The 22,643-nt window shown below is 37.0% G+C and overlaps 2 pseudogenes; both read right to left on the bottom strand.

Moving 5' to 3' along the window:
- Positions 1–74: 74 nt before the first annotated feature.
- LOC133752663 (ubiquitin-conjugating enzyme E2 C-like) lies at positions 75–541 on the bottom strand (annotated as a pseudogene).
- A 14,566-nt stretch (positions 542–15,107) lies between these two features.
- Positions 15,108–15,536, bottom strand: LOC133752660 (EP300-interacting inhibitor of differentiation 1-like; annotated as a pseudogene).
- Between the last annotated feature and the right edge of the window lie 7,107 nt (positions 15,537–22,643).

Genomic DNA, 22,643 nt, shown 5'->3' with positions numbered 1-22,643 from the left:
TCAACAAGGGGCTTAATTTAAAAAAGCTGACAGCAATAACACCACAGGTCAAGATAGAGAGTCCAATACAGAAATCAGGGAAATAACAGATATTCTAAGGAAAAACTAAGAAGATGACATAAGGAGTGACTGGACAGCCCGAGTGAGTTGTCCTGGCTGGAGTCCTGCTTTGAATAGGTGTCTTGCAGATACTTCTTAAAAGCTGCAATGGTTTTCCAGAGCTCAGCGGTAGAGTGTGTTAAAAAAGGCTATCGATGTTGGGTTCTCCTAGCAGGTGCTGGGTGGATGGACAGCAGTATGGTCCTAATGTCTTACACGAAAGACCACTTGTCCTTCAGGATATCCAAGTAGATGTTATCCTGAGTATCAGTGCTGGGGTTGAAGCAGTTTGTGAGGAACTTCACTATGGGTGCACTACAAAGGAGAGCTTATACCTCAGTTCTTCATATTGTGTGCTCCATGGATGATCCTTACCTATTTGAAAAGGTTGTCTGATTCAGGGAAGGCAAAATCCTTTGATGCCAGACATTATAAAGATCATCGGCTCCTACCCACTGTAACCCTGACAGCACCTCTGCTGGGCTCAGCAGTGATGCTGGTGACTGAAGGCTCCCCGTTTTGAGAGGCCATTTGGCAAGCGCTAGAAAGACAGGAACTCAGAGAACACGACTGCAACTGCTGCATTTGAATGGTGACTAACAGCATTTAAAATTCCCATTTATTATGTATTTGTTTTATGCCAGTCAATGTGTCAATTGATTCATAGTAATTATTTCAGTTATTTTTCTCATCAACTTAGAAGAAGGTATTAGAATGATTATTATATTCCCTTTGCAGATAAAGTACTTACTAGGTCTTAAAGAAGTTAATGTCTTTCCCAGAATCATAGAAACAAGGTTTAAGGGAATGAATTGGGGTCTATCTTTCATCGTAACCTGCAGTTTTCCATTCTCAAACCACATAGACACCCACGTACTCTACATGTTCTAAAATGGTAACATTGGAATGGAGAACTTAATCCCCAGTAATACATTATCCAGATGAGTACATTAAACCTTCCATTTGGTACAAAATACCTTAACTCAGTCAAATTGCAGGGATTTTAATAAGGAAATATTTTGTTGAATGATGTGCAATATATTCAAAGATTCTTTGCTATTGTAATCCCAGAATTATAATTTTCTTTTGAAAAGACAAAAATGAATTTGCATTCATACATTAATTTGAAAGCATTTGAGGCATCTGGCCCTCAAAAAGAGATTGAGAAAATTCTCCAAGAAGTAATTTAAATCACTTTGTTGTTCATAGTTTGTGAGTTGATGGAATGACAAATCAACTATTACAAGGGAATCTCAAAATGTTAATGGGAAATTGAATTAAAAGTTTATTTTGTTGCAAATCTTTTTGAAATCCATACATATGAGGAATCTTTAAACAATCCATGGAAACACATAAAAAAACTATTCATAAATTTCAATTTTTCCATCAGAATAAACATTTTAAATTCCATTTCTTTGACAAACTTTTGAAATGCTCTTGTATGAACATCATTTTCAAATGTTGTCTGTCTACATAATGTATTTTCCATTTGTGTGGTAATCTTTCATTCCTCCCATCTAAGATTTTGCCTGAAAAAAGAGATCTTGTCACTCATAGGCATAACTGAGATTGTTGGCTGGCCAAAGATGCGGTTGAATGCCTGAGGGAATCTTTTGTGGGGGGTTTAGGGAGCATCAATATTTATGTTGCTGCATCACTTTTCCAAATAGAAATCAAGAATGAGTTCACTTAAAGTACTAAAATCAATTCTGGAAAAAGAGAATCCAGTTAGTCCTTCTGCCTATCATTCTGGACTTCAATAGTTGTGGTTGTGTCAGAATATGTCTGCTTACCAAAGTTTTAACAGTCACACTGAGCTATTCCATATATCTCATTGTTCAATTTGTGTTGATCCCATTTTCTTATGTAATTTTTTTCACAAATCTGGGAGTGAGTAACTTGGCTACAAGATAACTGGATGCATTAAACATCTATTCTGGTAAACCTACAGCCTAAATGATTCTACTTAATTTCAATTACATTTTTAAATCTTCTTTAAGTTATCATTATTTTTCTGTTTGTTTAAATAGAATATTCACCTTTACTAAGTGTATGTATTAAAAGTGTGATATTTTGGAGCTGGCGCTGTGGCATAGCAGGTTAAGCCTCTGCCTCCAGACGGCATCCATATGGGATGCCGGTTCATGTCCCAGCTTCTCCTCAGCTTGATGCTAATGGCCTGGTAAAGCAGTGGAAGATGGCCCAAGTGCTTGGGCCCCTATGCCCATGTTGGAGATCTGGAAGAAGCTCCTGGCTCCTGGCTTTGGATTACTCAGCACCAGCCCCTGTGGCCATTTGGAAAGTGAACCAGCAGATGGAAGATTCTCTCTCTCTCTCTCTCTCTCTTCTCTCTCTCTCTTTCCCTGTTCTCTCTGTCTGTAACTCTGCCTCTCAAATAAATCAACTGAATGTTTAAAAAAAGTCTGATGTTTACTACCTCATTTCTAATAAGTTAGAGAATTACATAAGGTATGATTTTGAAGAGGATCTCATGAAGAAAACATCAAGTGGAAATTAGGAGGGAATATTAGTTCCTTATTTCTGCAGTAACAAATTACCACAACTCAGGGGCCTACAATAATAAAAATTTAATTCCTACAGTTCTGGGTGTCAGAAATCCTAAAATCAAGGTATTGGCAGAACTGCATTCCTTCTGGAAAATCTAGAGGATAATGTTTCCTTGTCTTTTCCAGCTTCCAGAGGCTGCTTCCATTTCTTAGCCTGTGACTTCTTTTTCATATGACTCCAAATTTCCATCCTCATATTTCCTACTGTTCATGCTAATCCTTCTGCCACCCTCATATAAGGACTCTTTCACTACATTGGGGATGCACAGATGTTTCCCTCAAGCCAAGATATTTATCTTAATCATGCTTGTGAATACCCTTTTTCCATGTAAGGTAACATATCCACAGGTTTCAAAGATTGGAACTTAGACAACTTTATTTAGCCCACCACAGGGATTGTGGAATTTAAGTGAGGATAGTCTAGTGATAAATTTTCAAAGATGTCCTAGAAATCTCATACTGATTTATGACAACAATTAATTTGATCTATAAAACATATGGTTCTTTATGTTGTATAAAATATTGTGTATATGTGATGATTCATATATACTAACTGCAGTGCTGGAAGTTCTTTTCTTTTACTAGTATGTTTTGGGGAAAGAATTTATAGAATGGAGAAAAATCAAGTTTCTAAGAAGATGAAAGTAGGTATAGTTTTATTTCCTCAAAATTACAGAATATGTTGAAATAAGAACCAGAATTGTTTTGTGCAAATCCTAAGGGACAAAAATAGTTTCTAATTAGTGGAGCCACAGAGAGGCAGACTTATCCCTAGGGATATAGTTTCTAATAATAACAAAGGAAAATTGCTTTACGAAGTAATGATCTCTCCATTATTAGAAGAGTCCAAGAAGATCCCCAATAAAGAATTAGAGATGCAAGCTTAATTCATAGATGAATACTTTTCAATATATGTGAAAGTTTTTGTTAGAATTCAGTAAAATGAAAACTTAAGGAAAGTCTCATGATTTTCTCCCAGAAATAATTTAACCTAGGACTTATGTGGGTAAAGCTGCCACCTTCGAAACCAGAATCCCATATGGTCCCCAGCTGAATTCCTGGCTGATCACTTCTGATCTAGCTTCCTACTAATGGCCTAGGAAAAGCAAAAGTATATGGCCCAAGTGCCTGGTTCCTGGTACCTATGTGGGGGACTCAGAGTAAGCTCCTGGCTCCTGGCTTCAGTCTGGCCCAGCCCTAGCCATTGCAGCCATTTGGGGAGTGAAGCAGTGGATAGAAGATCTTTCTTTCTTTCTTTTTTTTTTTTGACAGGCAGAGTGGACAGTGAGAGAGAGAGAGAGACAGAGAGAAAGGTCTTCCTTTACCATTGGTTCACCCTCCAATGGCCGCTGCGGCCAGTGTGCTGCGGCCTGCACACTGCGCTGATCTGAAGCCAGGATGCTTCTCCTGGTCTCCCAGGGGGTGCAGGGCCCAAGCACTTGGGCCATCCTCCACTGCACTCCCGAGCCACAGCAGAGAGCTGGACTGGAAGAGGGACAACCGGAATCTTTCTCTCTATGATTCTCTCTAGCTCTCTCTGCAGCTCTGACTTTCAAATGTGTAAAATAAATCTTTTTTAAAAAATTAATTAACTTTAAAAGCTATGTTCTATTTAGATATATGCTTTCTAGCTTGGGGAATGAAATTATCTTTATTTTATGAAATTATGATAAAACAATAATAATGGTTGTGATTTTACTTGGTAACTAACATATTTTAAACCATATACTTGTCCTCAAAACTTTAATTTTTTGTCTTAGGCCTCCTTGAATTTGACAAATTTGTAACCAATGGCTAGATGAAATCCAATGTTTCTGAAAAATTCTGAGACCGGCGCTGGGGCCTACGTAGTGGGGCAAGCAGCAGCCTGGAGCGCCGATTTGAGAATGGGCCGCTTCTGTTGGAGCTGCTCTGCTTCTGATCCAGCTCTCTGCTACAGCCTGGGAAAGCAGGAGCTGGACCCTCATGGGAGACCAGGGGAAAGCTGCTGGTTCCCGGCCTCTGGTCAGCGTTTCTGATTATAAGACTCATAAAACTGCCTTTTTTCACACAATATATAGTTGTTGTTTATTGAATAATTATGGACAAAATATCCTGCTTGGAACGTTATATCTACCCTATTCAAATCCTAATAATAAAATTGGTGCTTATTATTTCCACCATTTTACTCTTGATAAAATACAGTGGTATTGCATGTCTTGTAGACACACAACTAGTAAGAATTGAATAATTAAAATGCATATTTGTCTTACACAATTATGTCCTTTTTTCTTGACATATGTTCTCCCTAATGATTTTATTTAAAATGCAAAACCTGCTGTAAGAATGTGCCATTCTAAACTGATATAACTGTACTTATCATGAAATTTTTTTATCTTTACAATTACAGCTATAGATTTTGAAGAACAATTTTGCAGAAAAAATTCTTAGATACTAAAGTAGTTGCCCTTATTTTGTTTCTAGGCAATCTGATATTGTCTGAAAATGTACTCTTGAGCACATTTCCTGTTAGTGTACCTAATTTTTTTCTGAGCTATATATCTATATCTATATTATCTATATCTATCTATCTATTTGTCTATCTATCTATCTAGTGGGAAGTGAGTGTTCTTTAGCAGAACATACAAATCCCAGGTTCTTAGAAGCAAATACTCAAATAACTCCAAAATAATGTTAGAACTAATAAATGAAGTTAGTAAAGTCATAGGGTTAAAAAAAATCTATGTACAAAATCAGTAGCATTTTATACATAAATAAAAACCTAACAGCAAAAGAAATCAAGAAACAATCTCATTTATGTCAGCATCAAAAATAAAACACTTAATACATTTACTCAAATGAAATATATATACACTGAAAATTATAAAACATGATGATAGAAATAAAAAATGATGAAGTAAAATGGAAATACATCCCTTGATTATGAATTGGGAGAATAAATATTGGAAAAGTATCCATACAATCCAATGTAATATACAGATTCAATGCAATCTCTATCAAAATCTCAATCACAATCAAAAGCATGTCTTTGTAAAAATTAAAAGAAAGAATAAGAAAGGAAGAGGACAGAGGGTTACAGAGGGTAGGAGTGTGGATAGGAGGGAAGATAGGATGGAAAGTATCACTATGCTCCTAAATCTGTATAAATGAAATATATGAAATCTGTTCACCTTATTTAAGACAATACTAAAAAATAAATTAAAAATCTCAATGACATTCTTCACAGAAATATAAAAAATAGAAGATAAGAATTTTTATGGAACCACAAAAGTCTTGGAATACCCAAAACAATTCTGAGAAAGAAAATAAAGGTGAAGGCATCACACTTAATAAATTGAAATTATTTTACAAATTTATAGTAATCATAAGAGTATGGTAATGGGGTAAAAACAGACACCTGGACCTATACATTGTAACAGAGAGCACAGAAATTGTTACAAACTTATTCAGACAATCTTTTTTAAAATTATTTTATTTATTTTAAAGACACAGTTACCATTCTGTGAGTCTACTGTGTGTCCTGCTTCCCCTGCAGGATCATACTCTCCCTTTTAATTCTATCCTCCATTATTTGCTTACACTGGTCTTATTTGTGAAATCTCTTCTACACATACCCTATCTTTTTGATCGGTTGTGTATTTATACTTATCACTTTACCAAGTGAGCTGGCATTGGTACCTGCCTCCTTGGTAAGATTGAGTTGAAATCTCCTGGCACATTTCTAGTTCCACCATTGGAGGTAAGTCCGAGTGAGCATGTGCCGACCTATATATCTCCTCCCTCTCTTATTCCCACTCCTATGTTTAGCAGAGATCATTTTTCTGTTAATTTTAAACGCCCAAGAATGATTGTGCATTGATTACAGAGTTCAACCAGTGGTCTTATGTAGAACAAACAGAGCAACAACAACAACAACACCAACAACAAAAATACTAAAAGGAATAAAATAGTAAGTTGTTCCTCAACATTCTAGACAAGGGCTGGCAGACTCACAGAATGGCAAATACCCAAAACAGCACTCCTGCCTCAGAATCAACCCTTGGGACATACGGATCTGGCTAAAAGGTCCATGAGAGTCTCACAGGCATGGAAAGCCATGACACGGTGGCAAAAAACAATCTAAATGAAAGACCCTGGTGAACAAGACCCCAGCAGAAGGAACAGGCCATCAAGGAGAGAGGCACCTTTCTCTGAAGGGAGGAAGGAACCTCCACTGTGACATGGCCTTGACTAGACAAGTTCAGAGTCGGTGAACTCAAGGGGCTTCCATAGCCTAGACAGCTCATAGCAAGAGTCTCGGGTGATTGCTGATGTCATAAATAAGAGTGCCAATTGTTAAATCAACAACGGGAGTCACTGGGTACATGCTCCCCATGTAGGATCTCTGTCCTTAATGTGTTTTTCTATGAAACTTAAAAACACTACTAGTCGAACAATACCCTATACCTTGTGCGGTTGTGTGAATGCAGCCTGTTGAAATCCTTGCTTAGTATATACTAAGTTGATCTTCAGTATATGAAGGTAATTGAAAATGAAACTCGATGAAGGGCGGGATGGGAGAGGGAGAGGGAGAGGGGAGGGCCACGGGAGGGAGGGAGGTTGGGGGGGAAGCCACAACAATACAAAAGTTGCACTTTGTAAGTTCACATTTATGAAATAAAAAAATTTAAAAAAAAGGACACAGTTACACAGAGAAAGTAGGGGAGAGAGAGAGAGGGAGAGAGGGAGAGAGGGAGAGAGAGAGAGAGAGAGAGAGAGAGAGAGAGAGAGAGAGAGAGAGAGAGAGAAAATCTTCCAACTACTGGCTCATTCTTCAAATGGCCACAGTGGTCGATTCTGGGCTGGATCAAAGTCAGGAGTCAGGAACTTCCTCTGGGTCTGCCATGTGGATGCAGGAGCCTAAGGACTGTGGGGCATTTTCCTATGCTTTCCCAGGTCATTAGCAAGGAGCTGGATTAAAAGTGGAGCATCTGGTACCTGAACCAGTGCCCATATGGGATGCCAGCGTCATAGGCATCAGCTTTACCAGCTGGACCACAATGCCAACCCCCAGACAATCAATTTTTGAAAAGTACCAAAAGGACAAAATTGGGCAGAGAGGCTTTTCAATAAATCATGCTGGGAAAACTACACATTCTCAAATGTGAAATAATGAAATTGGAACCCTATTTTATATCAAACACAAACACAAACTCAAAATAGATAAAAAAATAAGTGTAAGACTAGAAATGATAAAACTCTTAGAATAAAACATAGAGGAAAATCTTCTTGGCATTGGGCATAGGGATGAGTTTTGAATATCACACAAAAACTCAAGCTATGAAAGCAAAACTAAATAGAGGGGAGCACATAAAACTAACCAAACTTCTGCCCAGCAGTAGACACGACATGTAAGTTTAAGTGATAACCAACAGACTGGGAAAATATTTATAAACCATTATCTGATAAGAGGTTATCATCTAAAATGTATTTAGAGCTCATACAACTGAATAATAGAAATACAAATAATCCAATTAAAATTGGGAAAGTATCTGAATACTAATTGCTCCATAGAAGACATAAAATGAGTCAGCAGGTATATGGCTTTCTCATAACCGACTTCTTGAATAAGTATGTATATAGGCATTAAGATAAAAAGTTATGGGGCCAGCACTGTGGCATAGCAGGTTAAAGCCCCAGCCTACAGCGCCAGCATCCCATATGGGTACGGTTCAAGTCCCAGCTGCTCTGCTTCCAATCCAGCTTCCCGCTGATGTGCCTGGAAAAGCAGCAGAAAGTGGCCCAATTACTTAGGACTGTGCATTCATATGGGAGACATGAATGAAGCTTCTGGATCCTGGCTTCAGTCTGGCCCCACTGGGCCATTGTGGCCATTTGGGGAGTGAACCAGCAGATGGAAGATCGATTTCTCCCTCTCTCTCAGAACTCTGCCTTTCAAATAAATAAAATAAATCTCAAAAAAAGAAAATAGCAAGTGTTGCAAATAATGCAGAGAAATAGGACCCTTGTGCATTGTGGTGGGAATATAGTGATGCAGCCTACGTGGAAAATAATTTAGTGACTCTTCAAAAATTTAAGTATCATCAAATGACACAACAATTCCATCTATAGGGATATATCCAAGCTCATTAAAGATAGACATCAACAGAAAAACTTGTAAATGAATATTGATAACATTATTAATTTTAATAGCCAATAAGTAGAACAACCCAAATGTCCATAAATGGATGAAATGGATAAATGAATTGTGACATATCCATACAACAGAATATTATTTACTCATAAAAAGGAATGAAGTGCTGATGTATATGACAACATAAATGAAACTTGAAGTTATCTTGCTAAGAAGTCAGACACAAGGTCTCATATTATAATATACTATTTATATAAAATATTAAGAATTGACAGATTTATTGAGTCAGAAAGTAAATTGGAGTCTTTTAGAAAGTCTTAAATAGCTCTTCCTTAAATATGTGTGCATTTGTAATTTACATCCTTATCTGCTCTCATGTTTCATAGAGACTTGAAATTATTTATAATAATACACATATTATAGAGAATATTTAAAACTGAAATTAAAATACTGTAAAGCATAAAGAAGAAAGGAAAGTTTTTGCCAATTGGTCAACAGATATGGTTCTGAGATTTTGGGCAAACTAAGACAAAAGGAGTTATCTCAGTTATAATCCATACAAGATAGCATACCAATTGTTAGGAGACAGAATATTTTCTTGATTCCTCCTAGGAGAAATGCATGATCTTTATGTTAGGGGCTCAGAGTGTTATAATAGACAATTCGTATAAGAGGGATTTTACTTAAGTCATTGAATTTTTCAGGTAACTGTTTCTTGCATTGAACCTTGGTAAAGACAGTGTTGATACATGGTATCAGGTAAGCATGTAAGTGGGTATTAAGCAGGAAAGCATTTGAGTCAGGAAGTTTGGTTTATGGAGAAAATGTCAAGTTGTGTGAAGATGTATATATACCTGGGGTTCAGAGTAGGATTGATGGTCAGTTTCTTTTGCTAAGCCCACTGGATTAGTGGTGTCCTGATCTCCTGTAGGGTGAGCTGTGTGTCAACAAAGAGTGGAGCTTTCAGAAAAACACTCTCCCTGCTTTTGGGATCTTTGAGTCAAAAGTTCCAAGTTTGTCATAAAGAAAGAAAATAAGAGAACCACTTTTTCCTCCCAGCAACCCTCTTTGTTGACATGGTTACAGAATGAAGGATGCTAAGAAATGAGACCTGCCTGTGAGAACAAAGTCACTTGGAATTTTATCTTGGAGGTAGGTGAAACAGTTGAAGCCAGGTTACTTTAATTCTTTCTTCTAATTTTTTAAAGATTTATTTTATTTATTTGAAAGCCAGAGTTACAGAGAGAGTTAGAGAGGGAGAGAGATTCTTCTATCTGCTGGTTCACTCCCCAAATAGCTGCAATGGCCAGAGCTGGGCAGATCCAAAGCCAGGAGCCAGGAGCTTCTTCTGGGTCTCCCACATGGGTGCAGTGGCCTAAGGACTTGGACCATCTTCTATTGCTTTCCCAGGCACATTAGCAGGGAGCTGGATTGTAAGTGGAACAGCCAGGACTCAAACCGGAGCCCAAATTGGATGCTGGAGCTGCAGGCCAGGGCCCCTACTTTGACTCTTATCTAAAGTTAAAATAATTTAACATTGGAGGGTCCTTCCAGAGAAACCATTCCACTAACTTGCTTCTCCTACAAACATCACCATGCACTGATGTCCCCTTCTGGAGAGTGACTGGTCCTAAAAATTGAAGTAGTTGGTCACTGAGGAAGACTTAGTCTACTGTGAACTAGGACTGGCCCATCATTCTCCTGAATAACTCAGTTTGGTGAATTCTAGTAGAAGGCTGATGGTCTTTCCCAGTAGGCTGACGTAAATATCAAGGGTTTCCTCTGGGAGCTATATTGGGGTTATTCCTATGAGGGCCTCTGCAGAGCTGATAAAACAAGGATAGTGATTTTCAAGGCTTCTTGAATTTTTTAAATAGATGATTAATGACCCTGAACTTTGTGCTGATATTTCTTATATTCCATTTAAATAACCTAAAGGAAAGTAATTTGTCAGTGAAGTCTGCTGAAATGTAGAACACTAGAAAAAACAGATATATAACCTGTTAAAAGCAAACAGAGTATTTTAAAAATACACCCTTAAGGGGCCGACATTGTGGAGTAGTGGGTAAAGCTACTGCCTGCAGTGTCCACATCCCATATGGACACCAGTTCAAGTCCCGGTTGCTCCACTTCCAATCCAGCTCTCTGCTATGGCCTGGGAAAGCAGTAGAAGATGGCCCAAGACCTTAAGACTGCTCCCACATGGGAAGACCCAGAAGAAGCTCCTGGCTCCTGGCTCCTGGCTCCTAGCTTCGGATCAGCACAGCTCTGGCCGTTGTGGCAAACTGGGGAATGAACAAGTGGATGGAAGATCTCCTCTCTTTCTGCCTCTCTCTCTGCCTCTCTTTCTCTCTCTGTGTAACTCTGATTTTCAAATAAATAAATAAATCTTTTTTTTAAACTTTTATTTAATGAATATAAATTTCCAAATATACCTTAAATCGTTTATGGCTTACTAGAAATAAAATCATACCAACTTACAACTTAGACTAGTCAATATTTAATCCAAAGTATATATAACTTCATCTTAAACCTACAGTATCTTTGTAAAATGAAAACACAGCTCATCTCATAATTGACAATTAAATATAAAGTACCTATAACAGTACTTGCTAGATGTTATATCTGAAATATTAATATTACTAAAACTGTAAAAGCTTAACAGGTTACTGCAACCAGGTAAGATTCAAAATACTCTATAGTTAGGTAAACACATTCATAATTATTGAATGGATTTTCTCATTTAGGCTAGAGATTATTTGTGGGAAAACTTTTCCAATAGCAATATTGAAATGAGGAGCTGAAGACTGAATTCCAGAAAACAATGAGCAACTCTACAGTACTTCAGTTATTTGCAGTCTTCCCAATCCAGCCCCAGGGAGCCAGACAAATCAATTCCTGTCCACCTAATGTTCTTTCTGGTGCTTTCTTCAGGTGTGTACATGGGGAGCAGTAAGGGAAGTCTTTGTTGCAAGATTTTCAGAGATTCATCAAGTTTCTGAGGACCCTCTCACCTATCTTGACCCTTTCAAGAATGTTCTTAAAGTTGTGATCAAACTTTGTCCTACTCTTCTAGTCTTCTTTCAATACACTCCCAACCCAACTTCCAACTCACAGTTTTCTTCAGCTCAAAGATTCACTAATAAGTTTGATAGTTTTAATTAAGGACTTAAAGTATGACATCTCCAGCATATTTGCATGTCCACTGTGGACAATATAAGACCCTCTCTACACTGACACATAGGCACACACACACAAGCACACTTCAAAGTTTTTGACATTTAATGGGATGACATAATAGTGAAATGTCATATATTAATGTATATGGGCGTATTTTAGTATATGCTTCTTTAAACCTATCTCTGCTGGCATGAAGTTTTAAAAATGTACCTCACTTTTGACAGGAAGGAAATAATTTCCAACTCGAATGTTATCTGGAAGAATTTTCCCCCTGAATAACTGAGAAGTCATTTAATCTATAGTTACTTCAATGTTTCACCGTCAGATGTGTCCTTCTCCCCTCTCTTTGCCCCTAAGGAGCAGCTGGGGTTCAAATTGCACACTTGTTGGCTCACTGGAATTTTGCTGTTAAAAAATTTCATGCCCCCCGTGCATGGATTACATATGGGCTAGAGAAGAACATCTCCATAAGAATGCCATTCCCAAAGCAGCCAGCAACTGGGATCTGTTCCGACATTTGTCCCTTTTTGCTTGTTCTTCATTATGTTCTGCTTTTTGTCATTCACATACAACCTCCATAGCTGTCAAGGATGACTTAGCATCAATAATACAAATATTTCTGGGACTGCTGCAATGCAGCTATTCAATTTATCTCTTTATGGAATTACAACTATAGTTATTTTTTATTTAAAAATAAAACATGATTGTTAATATTTGAAAACATTTAAATGAGTTCTGCCTTAATATTCTTCAAAGGGTGTGTGGGTGGGGGAAAGCACACTTATGCATGTGCACATGTTGTATATATGGCTCTAAATAGACTGGAAACTTAGGCTACTGCATAATTATGAACTGTTAAATTGATTGTATTGGTTTGTCAGAGCTGTTGTAACAAAATACCACAAACTGAGTGGTAACACAACTGATATTTGTTATCTCACTGTTCTGAGGCTGGAAGTCTGGACTCTAGTTGTCTGCAAGATTGGCTCCTTCTGAGGGCTGTGAGGAAAAAATTGACTACTGGCCTCTCTTCATGGCTTATAGATGATTGCCTTCATGTCCACAGGACATGCTACTTGTATGGAAGTCTGTTTCCGAATTTTCCTTTTATATAAGGATTTGAATCATATGGCGTTAGGCCCAACCTTAATGAACTCATTTTAATATCTTATTTCCAAAAAAACACATATTCTGAGGTATTGGTGGTTATGACTTTAACATATGAATTTTAGGGAAGGGACACAATTAAACCAATGATATTGGCTGTGATCTTCCCTTTTTAAAGAAAATCCTTGTCATTCAATTATATTTTATATTTCAATTCCTTTTAAATAAAAAATGAATCAGCCAAACTATGTTTTTATTTTAAATGCAGAACAAGAAACTTTATTAACTCCAATACCAGCAGTGCATAACAAACAACAGGTTTAATTGGAGGAGGAGATACTTGGAGACTTCAGGTACTGAGTGGGATTTCTGGATAGATTAAATCCTCTAATGGTCGATAGCATAGGTGTTCATAAACATGTTTTAGATATAAGGCTTTGCTTTCATTTGAAGATTTTCACTAATAATTCTTACAATAAGAAGTTCAAATAGTTTTAAAATTGTCAAGTTGAATAAAAACCAATACAAGTAAAACAAAATTTCTCTAGTATGAGAGTTTTTTCCTTTTAACTTTCAGATACATTTTAATGTCTACACTTTAAACTTTTTAAACAGTTACTTATTAAATTGAGAGATAGAGTTACAGATGACAGAGAAAGGTTTACTCTCCAGTTGGCCACAATCCAAAGCCAGGATCCAGTGCTTCTTCCATGTCTCCCATGTAGGTGCAGGGGCCCAAGGACTTGGGCCATCTTCCACTGCTTTCTCAGGCCATAGCAGAGAGCTGGATCGACAGAAGAGCAGTTGGTACTTTAACCGGTGCCCATATGGGATGCTGGCGTCACAGGTGGAGGCTTAGTTTATTATGCCACAGCACTGGTCCCTACACACTTTAAACTTTTTAAAGGTAATCCTAATTTTTGACTTTGAAAAATAGTCATTATAATTATTTTCTTGAATTATGGATGACAGCAGCTTTATAAATAATCAAGATGATTGTGCATATATAATTTCAGATGCTCTTGGAAACACATCTTAAGATACAGCATGTGTGAGAAATATTCGTTTTCAGTTTGTTTATTCTTTTGAATAGTGAAGAATATTCAACTTATCTTACACTGAAAATTTAACCGTTGATCACCATGACTCAAGTAGTTGATAATGTATAATTTTCAAAGTTTTCCCCATAAGCTTTCAGTCCAGATAAAGATATCTTGTGTACAATTTTTTATTATGTAATTATTATCAGTGGGCTCTTAAATTGCCAGTTTGTCTTGCTTGTGGATTGCTTTTGCAAAAACCATCTTTACAGTGAAACAAATATGAAAGACATTTTCCCCAATGCAAGCAAAATAATATGAATTAATAATAAAATCACAAAGTATGTTTTTAATTTTTTAAACAATTTATTTATTTTGAAAGAGTTACAGAGATAGAGGGGAGGAGGAGGAGGCAGAGGAGGAGAAAGAAAGAGAGAGAAAGAGAGAGAGAGAGAGAGAGAGAGAGAATTTCCTATCTGCTGATTCACTCCCTAGATGGCTGCAACAACCAGCACTGAGCAGGGCTGAAGCCAGGAACCAGGAACTTCTTCTGGGTCTCACATATGGGTGGCAGGGGCCCAAACCTTGGGCCATCTTCTGCAGCTTCTCTTAGGCCATTAGTAGGCATCTGGATTGAAAGTGGAACGGCCATGACTTGAGCTGGGTGCCAGTGTAGCAAGCGGTGGCTTAACCCACAATGCCACAATGCTGGCGCCAATCATGGGCTTTTCATGGCATCCTTGAAAACAGACTTCAACAGTCATAGTTCATTTTTCTTTTATGATTCTTTTCCTTCTTCATAACTGTCCTATTGCAGTCACTGTCCTGTTGTCCTCTATTCTGAAAAATAAAAATAACTTCTATTTTTGAAGAACAAATTTTTCATTGGCACAAAACTATTTTGAATGAATCCCAAAGAAAGTGGAATATTAGGTCTCTACTCATGTAGTTTCCTCTTCTTCTATCAGCATTTAACTACTTTCAAGCAATAGTCTCATCACAAATGAATTCTTTGGTTAGACGATTGACAACCATAAGTGGAAAAAGTTCTATAAAGGTTAACAGATCATATGAGGTCTTCTCATAAAACCTCTGAAACCAGGCATCGAGGGCTGCTTCTCTTGCTGGGGATGTTCCCATAAACATCATGTTGGCTTCTTCAAGAGCTGTGGATACTCTATAGCCAGCACCATTCAGCTGCCCGTCTTCTGGATAGTCAGGTATCTCGCTTCCTCGCCTCCACTCTTGCTCTTGCAGTCAGGGACTATGAACTACAGGAGGGCCTCAGGGATGGCTTCCGGCTTCCTCTGCCTACCTCCATCTACAGAAAGTCACCCTTGACTGGCATTGCATCCATTGCAGGTCACTGCACTCTTCATACAGCTCTGACACCTCTGCCATTTCTGACATTGTAGAAACAGCTCAGGTTCTAGCACAACACTCCAGTTATTCATTTTACTATGGCTCCTGTTTTTTCTCTCAGGAGATAGGAATCATGAACACAATCTTCTGATTGGCGTTTTACATGCAATAAACATTCAGTAAATATTTGGGGAAGGGATGTCTAGCAGAAACAAATGGTGGCTTAACAACCTTCCTTGCTTGAAGCCTTTTTCTGCATTCTCAGCTTTCTGTCATTCAAGGTAATTGAGATGGGGCAGTTTGGTAGATTAAGCACATTAAAAAAGGTAATATTAGCAATGGTGATGGAAGTGTATACTTATTGACACTAAATTTTTAAGTATATTCTAAGTTTCAAATGAGATTTTTAAACCAAAGAGCTGAAAGAAACTCAAATCTAGTCCAATCTAACTCTTGAATTAAACCTCACTGAAGAGCCTTAAGAAAGGTTTTGGGTTCAATTCAAATTAAAAATTTCCCTATGCTGTACTTGCTCTTTAAAGTTAGAATAACAAGTTGACCCACTTACCATTTTATTTACATATAATGCTTGGTTGCCACATAGTGCTTCTTCTCAGCAGCCTAATTGAAAGAAAAGTGTAACAAAATGGGATTGCAATTGACTGTATTTTAAGGCAAATAGGTAGCCTTGCAAGAGCTAGAAAATTGATAGATTTTTATGAAAGAGAGAATATAGGTGAAATTCTTTTATATTTTACTTGATAACTGTGCTTTATGAGCATGTGACAATAGTAACAGCATATATATATATACATAAATTTATCTATACATACATAAATGTATATTATGTATACATAAATGTTTGTGTATACACACACACACATATAATCACTCATGTGTCAGCAACAGAGCCATTACACTGTCTAAATCTAGGAAGCATCATTCATAATACTGAATGCTATGTAAATGTTATCCTTTGGAATTGTGCAATGTAGTTGTACTGGGTTTCCAACATTACACAATACACATATTACATATTACACATATTACATAATATATTACTGACAGCAATCCTAGGAGGTAATTATTATTATCACATTCACACAACAGATGAAGAAATTGAGGTACAGAGAATATAAGTAACTTTTCCAGGGTCTCACAGTAAGTGACTGAAAATAGATTTCCTACACAGCTAATCTAACCAGAGAGGACATGAACCACTACACATACTGCCTCTGTCAACAGGAATTTTGATGGCTTCAGAAATGAGAAAATAGCACTGACTGAGGAAGAAACTCTGAATGACATTAACCTGCAAAATGCATTTCAAGAGTTTCTTCACATTTGCTAAACATGAATGACAAATTTGATTCTAAAGTTTGAAGCTTTCAAAAAGGGAAATGCCATCAGTTGTTTGACTCTTACCATCTAAACAAAATATGGAGATCAGTTGTTGAGGAGAGCTGTTGTTTCCTCATGAGGCCACTTCAATGATACCTTGAACAGCACATCTACAGTAAATACAGCAATGTTTTTCTTACAGGCTATTTCTTATAATTAATCTTATTTAAGTTCATGTCAAAATGCCAAATGCCAAAGTATATTCCAAAAACTGATTACTGGGCAATATTGCACCAAAATAAATCTCTCAGCAGTCCAGATTCATAGTTTTCTAGTGGTTTGTATTAAGCCAGCAATAGTTTATAAAGCATGCAAGGGAAGATTCCTCCACAGAAACCACTCTATAAAGGTAAATTCTTTTTATTTAGAGAAGTTTGAAAATTGTAATTCAAAATTTGCAAATTTCATTTCCATTCTGAAGATGTTGACCAGCAGTAAGTTCTAGGTTATTCTCTGTAATGTAATGAGAATCTGATTAGTAGGTATAGTATGTGGCTGTTTATATGCAGGTACACATACTTGCATGATTGTTCACCATTTTCACATGGACCAGTGCTGCTACCAAGAGCACCAATTGTACAGTCCAGAGAGAATTAGTGTAGCAACATGATTTAGCATCTGGAATTTTGAGCCACTTACAACCAAATCCAAGCTATTTAGTGGCTTTGGAACTATGGAGAAATCATACATCTCTTTAAGCCTCCTTCCTCAGTATTCATAGTATTCCCTTAAAATAACCCATTTGAATATGCTTAGCAGGGCGTTTAGCATAATAGGTCAATCACTATGAATGACCAATAATAGTAATGATAATAATAATAATTATCTATGATAAAATGGTAGTGGTATAAATACTGTAAGTATCCAAATACACAATTTGGACTCTGCCAATTTCCCTACACTTCTTCCTTTCTTGAAGAAAACTTCAGGCTCCTACTTGGGCTTGTTTTCTGTCTTTCTAGGGGCTAATACCTACCATCGTACTCACTGGAATCCTCTGTATCCTCTTTACTACAGCCAACTTCTGAAGTAGTGTTTGTACTTGATTCAGAAGAATTTGTGGAGACAAAGGTTACGAAATCAGCTTAAAGGAACTGAGTTTCACTTAGATCAATGTTTATCTCACACCAACAAGACAGATTCCTGAAGGATGATATTTATAGGTACTTTGTGGGAGGATGGGAGAATGGGATGCAGGGAAGAGTCCCATATTTTTTGATACATTGAGTTCCTTTAGCCTTATTCTTCCTGCTGATCTCAAAGTACAAAAACCTTTTCCTTTAAGGGTTTTTTTTTAACTACAAATAACACGAGAAATCCATGAGATAACAAATATAACTTACAATGGAGTGTACTTTGATTTTAAGCTGATCTTTAACAAATCATCACAGACAGCATGTTGTTACCCCACAATTGTATAGGCCGGACAATTGTTGGGTGAGAGGGGCTTGACTAAGTTCTTCTGAGCAAACTGAAATCAAGGTGTTGTTGAGGCTAAGTTCTCATTTGAGAAATTTGATGAGAAAATCTGCTTTCTTTTTTTTTAACTTTTATTTAATGAATATAAATTTCCAGTGTACAGCTTATGGATTACAATGGCTTACCCCTCCCATAACTTCCCTCCCACCCGCAACCCTCCCCTCTCCCGCTCCCTCTCCCCTTCCATTCACATCAAGATTCATTTTCAATTCTCTTTATATACAGAAGATCAATTTAGTATAAAGATTTCAACAGTTTGAACCCACATAGAAACACAAAGTGAAACATATGTTTGAGTACTAGTTATAGCATTAAATCAAAATGTACAGCACATTAAGGACAGAGATCCCACATGAGGAGCAAGTGCACAGTGGCTCCTGTTGTTGACCCAACAAATTGACACTCTAGTTTATGGTGCCAGTAACCATCCTAGGCTGTCATCATGAGTTGCCAAGGCTATGGAAGCCTTCCAAGTTTGCCGACTCTGATCATATTTAGACAAGGTCATAAAAGACAGAGTGAGGATAGTAACCAATGATCCTAAGAGTGGCATTAACCAGGTCTGAACAATTATACAGCATTAAGTGGGGAAGAGGACCATCAGTACACACAGGTTGGGAGTAGAGCCATTGGAGATAGAGTAGAGGTTATGATTACGAAAAAATGAGGCCCAAGTGCGCTAGACAGGGTCTAGAACAAAGGACAGAGTCATTATTAGAGGAGCTAAGAAAGGTGCTGTCTAAGCTACAATTAAGTTTTCTGATTGAGAGGCAAATAGAACCTGACAGAAGGGGCTTGATAATAATCTGGTGGGCTTTAGGCCTTGTAAGTTAAGAGGCCCAGACCTATCTATCTCTTCACATGGGGTATATCCTAAGGGAGGTGTGAACCTCCTAGGGGAAGGCACTCTGTTGACTTTCATTACTTGGCTGGCCTGGGAGGAGAGCTGGCCAGGTAAAGGCAGGTGGCATCTCTACCAATATGCTATTACAGAAAAATGTTAGCCATCTCTTTTATAAGGGAAAATCTGCTTTCTTTTTTCATTTTTCACTTGTATAAAGTGAATTAATTTCATGTGTTTCACTTATACAGTCTTAAGAGCATAATGATACTTCCACTCTCCCCTCCCCTCCTTCCTCACTCCCACCCTCCATTATCCTTCTATTCTTATTTTGGTTTTTTCAATGATATACTTTCAATTTACTTTATAATCACAAGCTTAACTCTCCACTAGATAAAGAATTCAACGAGTATTAAGTAGAAAAACCATTGCACTACTGAAGTATAGGCAGGACTAAAAGCAATAATCCAATCTCAAAATGTCAATTTTGCTTATATACATTGCATTTTTTTACTCTGTATATTAGTTACCACAAATCAGAGAAAACATATAATAATCACATTTTTAGGACTGGCTTATTTCACTGAGCATAGTGGTCTCCAATTGCATCCACTTTTTCGTGAAAGATGGGATTTCTTTCATTTTATGGTTGAGTAATAGTCCATCATGTGAATATACCACAAGAGAAAATCCACTTTTAAGGTCATTTTTATTCTTGGCAGATTTCATTTACTTGCAGTTGAGGAACTAAGGTTCCTGTTTTCTTCCAGGCTCTTAGTTGCTGGGGGCCACCCACTTTCCATGACAGGTATCCCACTCAGTCTTCAAGCCAGCAACAATGTAATGAATCCTTCCCATGACTCAAATATCTGACTTTTCTTTGTCTCTGACATCTAGACCAAGAATTCAAGGGCTCAGGTGAATAAGTCACATCCACACAGATTATGTCCCTATTGTGAAGTCACTTATGTTATATATCACAATCTAGTCATGAGTAAGATTCATAGTCCCCTGGATTATGTAGGGAATGTTCATAAGGAAGTAAGGGTCTTGGGGTCATGTTAGAGTTTCACCTATCATAAAAAGTTAGTTTCTTTGTTACTCCTACTTCCACTCCTTCTCTTCCACATTTTTCTTCTCCTAATAATAACAAATAACACATTTTGATGCTTACTATTGATTTTAGATATGGTTGTAAGCATTGGCATGTGCAAACTTATTGAAAATTCACAATAAATTTATGAGCAGTGATGTATTGGTAAATGTTTGACATCAGCTTTGTGGGGAAAAATCCCTTCTGAATGATGTTTCATGATTTCTGTTGTACAGATATTCCACTATGGCCAACTTCAAGAGAACAGCATTGTATCACATCATTCAGAGTCAGGACAGGATGTGTAGTAGCACACTATAATATTTCCTCTATACAGATAAAATGCAGCCAATATCCTGAAGAATATAGATAATAGCAAGATATAGTAAAGTGATTAGGAATGTAGAAAATTAAGCAAAATAATTTGTAGTGTGAAAATCCTCCCTGGTATTTGACAGGTTGGGATAAAAGTCAGAGATAAAGCAGTTGAAATTTTAATAGAAAACAATACTCTTCCCATTGGCATCTGCAATTGTAAACTGTGACATCATTTCCTTTCATTGAATGACTATTGAGTTCTGAATCAGTGAAGAACCCCATCCTCTAAAAGACATTAGGAATGTTGCTGATTGAAATTATATCAGTAAGGATGAAATATCTCACTCCTGTCTGAAAAATCTAGGTCATTTGGACAGAGAAGCCGCTTTGATTTCCAATTTGGTTACAGAGATTTAGATAAGAGGTTTCTAAACAGTACATTTCATATCTATTTTAATGCAGAAGTTCTGAGGAAGCAGGACTCTGAGTGTGCTTTGCAGTCCATACATGATGGTGGTCCTTTAAACACAGCGCTACATTACTTTGAACCTATAAAGACATTGCTACATATAAACTTTATCCATACCCCACTCGTCTTTAAAATTCTATAATTCCATCTTCTCCTTATTTAGCAAGATTTGGTGAATGTTTGTTTGGCAGTTCCTTTGATATGCTTCTATCTCTTTGCAACGAATTAGGGGAAACCCAATTTTTAAAGACTGTAGACTTGTCACTGGTGTCCTTAATCTGATTAAATTAAGGTAGAAGTGATGTTTCCAGTATTTATTCACATTTCCCTTAATATTTAATTGTAAGTTTAAATGAATTGATTTTGTATAAAATCATGTCTAACACCCATTTCACAAAATACTTGAAAATTTAAAACTATATTTTCTTTCTTTTTTTTCATTTATTAAACTTTTATTTAATGAATATAAATTTCCAAAGTGCAGCTTATGGGTTACAATGGCTTTCCCCCTCCCATAACTTCCCTCCCACCCGCAACCCTCCCCTCTCCCGCTCCCTCTCCCCTTCCATTCACATCAAGATTCATTTTCAATTCTCTTTATATACAGAAGATCAGTTTAGTATATATTAGGTAAAGATTTCAACAGTTTGCCCCCATATAGCAACACAAAGTGAAAAAAATACTGTTTGAGTACTAGTTATAGCATTAAATAACAGTGTACAGCACATTAAAGACAGAGATCCTACATAATATTTTTTTAAAAATTAATTAATTTTCTATGCCATCTCCAATTTAACACCAGGTTTTTTTTTTTCATTTCCAATTATCTTTATATACAGAAGATCGATTCAGTATATAATTAGTAAAGATCTCATCAGTTTGTACCCACACAGAAACACAAAGTGTAAAAATACTGTTTCAGTACTAGTTATAGCATCACTGCACATTAGACAACACATTAAGGACAGATCCCACATGGGATGTAAGTACACAGTGACTCCTGTTGCTGACTTAACAATTTGACACTCTTGTTTATGGCGTCAGTAATCTCCCTAGGCTCTAGTCATGAGTTGCCAATGCTATGGAAGCCTTTAGAGTTCGCTGACTTTGATCTTATTCCAATAGGGTCATAAAACTATATTTTCTTAACAAGTATAATCCAGCTCCAGTACACTATGAAGTAGATTCAATATTTCCACGTTATAAATGAAGGAACTGAGCACCAGGTTAATTAATGTGATCTTGGACCAGAGTGACATAGCTAGTAAGTGACAGAGCTGGAATTTCAACCCACAAATTTTGGCTCCAGAGCCATCCTCTTAGTCACCTACTTCCTCTAAAAAAAAGTTGAATGAGAATTTTGCCCTTGGTTCTTATTTGTGAGAGTGGGGCCTAACCAACTTTGTGGTCTCCTTTTTCCAGGAGCAATCGGTCATAGACCGAGTAGTCTACAAACATAATTACTATAGAATGTCAAATATTTTCACTGTGACAAGTGGATGATCTGCCTCTGTGAAGTTAAAAATAATACTTTCTAGGAATTTACTGCCACTT

This window comes from Lepus europaeus, chromosome X (genome assembly GCF_033115175.1).
Source record: "Lepus europaeus isolate LE1 chromosome X, mLepTim1.pri, whole genome shotgun sequence".
Lineage (NCBI taxonomy): Eukaryota > Metazoa > Chordata > Mammalia > Lagomorpha > Leporidae > Lepus > Lepus europaeus.
This window is presented reverse-complemented; position numbering and strand designations above follow the sequence as displayed.